We start from the raw sequence: 6,358 nt of genomic DNA, 5'->3' as shown, positions 1-6,358 counted from the left end.
TTTAAGTCCTTTATCCATTTTGAGTTTATTTTTGTGTATGGTGTAAGTTGGTGGTCTAGTTTCAGTTTTTTGCATGTATCTGTCCAGTTTTCCCAATACCATTTATTAAAGAGACTGTCTTGACTCCACTGTATGGTCTTGCCTCCTTTGTCAAATATTAATTGAGCATAATGGCTTGGGTTGATTTCTGGGTTCTCTGTTCTGTTTCATTGGTCTACTAGTATATGTCTGTCCTTGTGCCAGTACCAGGCAGTTTTGAGAACAGTGGCTTTGTAATATAGCTTGATATCTGGTATTGTGATCCCTCCAACTTTGTTCTTCTTTCTCAGGATTGCTGAGGCTATTTGGGGTCTTTTTTAATTACATATAAATTTTTGGAGAGTTTGTTCTAGGTCTGTGAAATATGCTGTTGGTATCTTACTGGGGACTGCATTGAATCTATAGATTGCTTTAGGTAGTATGAACATTTTAATGATGTTGATTCTACCAATCCATGAACATGGTATATTCTTCCATTTGTTTATGTCTTTCTCTATCTCTGTTTTCAATGTCCTGCAGTTTTCCGAATATAGGTCTTTTACCTCCTTAGACAAGTTTATTCCTAGGTATCTTATTTTTTTTCTTGTTGCAATGGTAAATGGGGTTTGTTTTTTTTAGTTTCTCTTTCTGTGAGTTCATTGGCCTATAATAATAAAAGCCTGATATGCAATTTGTCCCCTCGAGTGGTCATTCGACCAGGAGTTCGGCCGCTCGCTATGACGTGTGCTGACCACCAGGGGGTGGCGTGGAATATGGCAGGCATCAGCGATGTGGCGCTGGCAGTGGGCGACAGTGGAGGCACTGCCAGCCCTGGTGAGCGGGACCATGGTGGGATGGTGGAGCAGGTGAGTGGGTGGTGCCAGGCCAAGACCGGTGTGAACGGAGGCCTGATCGCCCCACCAATCACCCCTCAGATGGCGACCAGCGGCAGGGGGCCAGGCCGCCGCCCAGCTCCCAGGTGCTGAGGGAGCTGAGTGGTGGGTCCCGGTCCTGGTGGAGCAGGTGAGGGGGCGGCACCAGGCCAAGGCGGGGTGCCAGGCAGGGCTGCAGGGCTGCGAGGCTGGGGGCAAGAGCTGGAGCATCCCTGGAATAAATCCCACTTCATCATGGTGTATAATCTTTTTAATATATTGCTGGATATGATTTGCTAATATTTTGTTGAGGATTTTAGCATCTATGTTCATCAGGGATATTGGCCTGTAATTCTCTTATCTGGTTTTGGGGGCGAGCAGGCTGGCAGGCAGAGTGGTTAGGGGCAATCAGGCAGGCAGGCAGCTGAGCGGTTAGGAGCCAGCAATCCCAGATTGCAAGAGGGATGTCCCAGATTGAAGAGGGTGCAGGCCAGGCTGAGGGACACCGCCCCCCGTGCACTAATTTCATGCACCGGGCCACTAGTCTGTGAATAATGAGAATTTTGCTTTCTCCTTTAAATTTGGATGCTTTTTATTTCTTCTTCTTGTCTATTCTCTGTGGCTAGGACTTCCAGTACTATGTTGAATAAGAGTGGTGAAAGCAGACATCCATGTCTTGTTCCTGTTCTTAGGGGAAATGCTTTTAGTTTTTGCCCATTGAGTATGATGTTGGCTGTAGTCTGTCATATATGCCCTTTATTATGTTGAGATATGCTCCCTCTATTCCCACTTTGCTGAGATGTTTTATCAAAAGTGGGTGTTGGATTTTGTGGAATGCTTTTTCTGCATTTATTGATATGATCATGTGATTTTTGTTTTTCAATTTGTTTGTGATACATCACATTTATTGATTTGTGAATATTGTACCAGCTTTGCATCCCTGGAATAAATTTGACTTGGTCATGGTGTATGACATTTTTAATATATTGCTATATCTGATTTGCTAATAATTTGTTGAAGATTTTAGCATCTATGTTCATCAGGGATATTGCCTTGTAATTCTCTTTCTTTTTAGTGTCTTTATCTGGTTTTGGAATTAGGATAATGCTGGCCTCATGAAAAGAGATTGGATGTGTTCCTTCCTCTTGGATTTTTGGAATAGTTTGAGGAGGATAGGTGTTAGTTCTTCTCTGAATGTTTGATAAAACTCCCCTATGAAGCTGACTGGACCAGGGCTTTTGTTTGCTGGAAGTTCTTCTTTTTTGTTACTGCTTCTATTTCATCAGTTTTTATTGGCCTCTTCAGGTTTTCTTATTCTTCCTGATTGAGTTTTGGGAGATCGTATGTTTCTAGGAATTTGTCCATTTCATCCCATTGTTTAGTTTGTTGGCATATAGTCGCTCATAGTATTTTCTTACTATCCTTTGTATTTCTGTGGTATCAGTTGTTACTTTTCCACTTTCATTTCTGATTTCATTTATTTGGGTCCTCTCTCTTTGTTTCTTGATGAGCCTGGCAAATGGTTCATCAGTCTTGTTTATCTTTTCAAAGAACCAGTTCTTGGTTTCATTGATCTTTTGTGGGTTTTTTGTTTGTTTTTTTTTTTAGTCTCTATGTTATTCATTTCTGCTCTAATCTTTATTATTTCCTTCCTTCTACTTACTCTGAGCTTTTCTTGTTGTTCTCTTTCTAGCTCTTTAAGTTGTAGGGTTAAATAGTTTATTACTGATTTTTCTTGTTTTTTGAGGCATTCCTGTAGTGCTATGAACTTCTCTCTTAGGACTGCTTTTGCTGTGTCCCAGAGATTTTGAGTTGTTGAGTGTTCATTTTCATTTGTTTCCAGAAAGTTATTTCTATCTTGATCTTGTTGGTAATCCATTCATTGTTTAATAACATGCTATTTAACCTCCATGTGTTTGAATGGTTTGGGGTGTTTTTACTGTAGTTGATTTCTAATTTCATTCCACTGTGTTCTGAGAAGATGCTTGATATGATTTCAATCTTTTTGAACTTGTAGAGACTTGTTGTTTTTTAGTGTCCAATGGACTTTTGTACTTGGGGAGGAATACTCATGAGTTCTGGTTCTTTTTTTAAATATATATATTGGGGATTGAGTCCACAACCTGGGCATGTGCCCTGACCAGGAATCAAACTGTGACCACCTGGTTCATAGGTCGACACTCAACCACTGAGTCACACTGGCAGGGCTCAGGTTTTGTTTTGTTTTTTGTAGAAAATATAGAGACCTGAACTGCGTTATGTGGGTTCAAATGAATGGTGATGTTGGCCAAAGGTACTGCTTCTTTTTCAGTTATTTTGGGACTTTTTTGAGACAGGGTTGAAAAGAAATTTTTTCTTAATATATCAAGTTCATGTTGATTTTTCCTATCTTATGAAGTTTTATATTATTGTATCCTCCTTTTCTCTGGTATGGATTTCAGTAACATTCACAATTTTCTCCTATGTTGACATAGCTGACATATTAAGTCTGATTGTTTGTTAGTGCCCTGTGTTAAGAAAGATTATGATGCTGCATCTGGGCTCAAGAGGAAAGAATATTGGAATTATTAATTAATAATCATCAATTGTGGACATTGGACAGGGGAATTGGTGAGGGACATACCATGTTTGCTGACTCTGTAGACCAATCATGCTGTCTTGATACTTCTACTCAACCTTAGACCCACTTTAGATCAGTGACAAACTTTTCTTTAATATATATTTTTTGGAAATTGTGGTAAAAATATATATATATAAATAAAATTTACCATCTTAACCTTTTTATTTAAGTAATTCTTGTTTTAATCCTCACTGAGGATATGCTTGTATTGATTTTAGAGAGAGGGAAAGGGGAGAGAGAGAAACATTAATTGGTTGCCTCTCATATGTGCCCCAAATGGGGGATGGAACCCGCAACCTAGGTATGTGCCCTGACTGGGAATCAAACCCATGACCTTTGGGTGTATAGGACATCACTCCATCCAACTGAACCACCCACGAGGGCACCATCTTAACCATTTTTAAATGTACAGTTCAGTGGCATACAGTGTATCCATATTATTGTGCCGCCATCACCATCCATTTTCAGGACTCTTTTCAGGCAAAACTGAAACTCTACCCATGTCCCCCTTCCTCCCCAGCCCCTGGCAACCATTCTACTTTCTGACTCTGGATTTGACTACTTTAAGTACCTCATATGAGTAAAATCATACAGTATTTGTTCTTTTGTGATTGGCTTACTATACTGAGCATAATGTTCTGAAGGTTCATCTATCTTGTAGCATGTGTCAGAATTTCCTTCCTGTATAAGGCTGAATAATATTCCATTGAATGTATGTACATTTTGTTTATACATCCATTTATCAATGGACACTCGGGTTGCTTCTACCTTTTGGATATTGTGAACAGTGTTGCTGTGAATCCTTGAAATCCTACATTCAATTTAAGGGGGGTGGGGGGATATTCCAGAAATGAAATTGCTAAATCATATGATAATTCTATTTTTAATTTTTTTAGGAAATCCATACTGTTTCCATAGCAACTATACCCTTCTACCTGTCCATCATAAGTGAGCAAGTGTTCTAATCTCTACATCTTTACCAATATTTTTATTTTCTATATTTTTATTGTAACTATCCTAATGGGTATGACGTGGAGGATGCGTGATAAAGTTCTGAAAGATAGCTAACCAGGAAAAGAGTGGTCCTCTGGCCTGAAACAGAGAGCCAGGAATTGGGCAGCATAAGGCATTACAGCTCAGCCCAACAGAAACCCAGTTTGCCTGTGTCATCATCTCTGCGAGCAAACCATGTGAAATGAATGTATTTCCCTAGAACATAGCAAGCAATAGTCTAGGTTCTTTGACCTGCTGAGGCAGCACCCCCAGTACGTAAGACAACCCCTTATATCACTGTGCAAATATTCCTAGGAATGGGTGTGGCAGGCTTCTTTGCTTGTTTTAGGAAAATATTATGCTAAAAAGGAATATTGGCTATTTAGAGAGTGGGTGTTTGGAGACTAACAATGAGATTAGATTTCTTTTCTCATTAAGATTTCCATCAGATAATAATGGGGAGAGAAGAGAGTAAAACTCCATCCATTTAGTGTTACTCTTTGTAATGGCTCTGCTAAAACATTAGGAGGAGGATAAGGATTTGGGACTCGAATTAGTTCCCCATCCTCCTCCACCCCATCATTTAGAGATTTTATTTATGCTTGCTACTCCTGACCCCTATTACTCTAGGACAGGGGTGGGCAAACTTTTTGACTCGAGGGCCACAATGGGTTCTTAAACTGGACCGGAGGGCCGGAACAAAAGCATGGATGGAGTGTTTGTGTGAACTAATATAAATTCAAAGTAAACATCATTACATAAAAGGGTACGGTCTTTTTCTTTTTTTTTTTTTAGTTTTATTCATTTCAAATGGGCCGGATCCAGCCCGCGGGCTGTAGTTTGCCCACGGCTGCTCTAGGATAAGAAAAAGTGATTCCAGCCAGTTTAGAAAATACCAGACTGAGCTGTAAGCCAAGGGCAAACGTTTCTTGAAAACAAAAAAAAGTAATTAATCCCCCAAAGGACATATTACTATATATACCTTTGTATTCACAGTTGCTTTATTTGCACCTTTTTCAAAAGCTGTTTTGCTTCTCTGTTATTAAACCCACTGAGGAAACACTTGTCTTTAGGCAGAAAAATAAAAGCATCCATATGGGTGGAGGTAGGGTTGACTGGGTTTTCTGAGACATTTATTCAGTAACAAATAAACATTAACTCCGATGGCCTGCCTGGCATTGTGTTCAGGAAGTAGAGTTACAGAAGGAATAACAGGGATGGGGAACATCCAGCCCTCGGGCTATATAAGGCCCAAGAGAGAAATCATTTGGTCTGGCCCTGCCAAGGCATTAGGGGGTGAGTTAATTAAATGTTTGACCAAATATAGAAGGTTAATTTTAAGTTGATAATTTTGTATGGCCCCAGAATGATGTTATAAATATCCAAATAGCCCTTGGCAGAAAAATGGTCCCCCACCCTGGAATATAAGAACCTATGTTTGACTCTGAGGACTCCAGCAAGCTTTGAAATGACCTGAGAGTAGTTCTTAACCCATGTGTGGGCAAGTGTAACACAGGCCACATCCTTACTGATGAATCAGGAGTGTGTAGAAAGAAAGTTGGAGGACATTACAGAGCAGAGCAAGGGATGAGGTAATGGCCCAGCTAAAACCATTTTAGGAATTAATTATAAGCCAGACACATTGGCAGGAATGCCTATAGGGAGTCTGTTTTTAGTCTTGCAATGTGAGATGAGACAGCAAATATTTATTAACCATATCAAGCATATGTTGGGTCCTTGGGTAATAGGAATAATCCTATATAATAAAGAGGTAATATACAAATTAACCCTCATGTTCTCACAAGATGGCTGCCTACAACCAGGCTGGCAGGGGAGTTAGTGAGGGACGACCAAA

At 39.9% G+C, this 6,358-nt stretch overlaps 1 protein-coding gene across 2 annotated transcripts in view; it reads left to right on the top strand.

Annotated features, from left to right (window-relative positions):
* Positions 1 to 6,358, top strand: part of SCG3 (secretogranin III) — a 42,993-nt gene that overhangs the window by 22,908 nt on the left and 13,727 nt on the right. The gene's annotated exons all lie outside the window — the stretch shown is intronic.

Source organism: Myotis brandtii, unplaced genomic scaffold (genome assembly GCF_000412655.1).
Source record: "Myotis brandtii unplaced genomic scaffold, ASM41265v1 scaffold182, whole genome shotgun sequence".
Lineage (NCBI taxonomy): Eukaryota > Metazoa > Chordata > Mammalia > Chiroptera > Vespertilionidae > Myotis > Myotis brandtii.
This window is presented reverse-complemented; position numbering and strand designations above follow the sequence as displayed.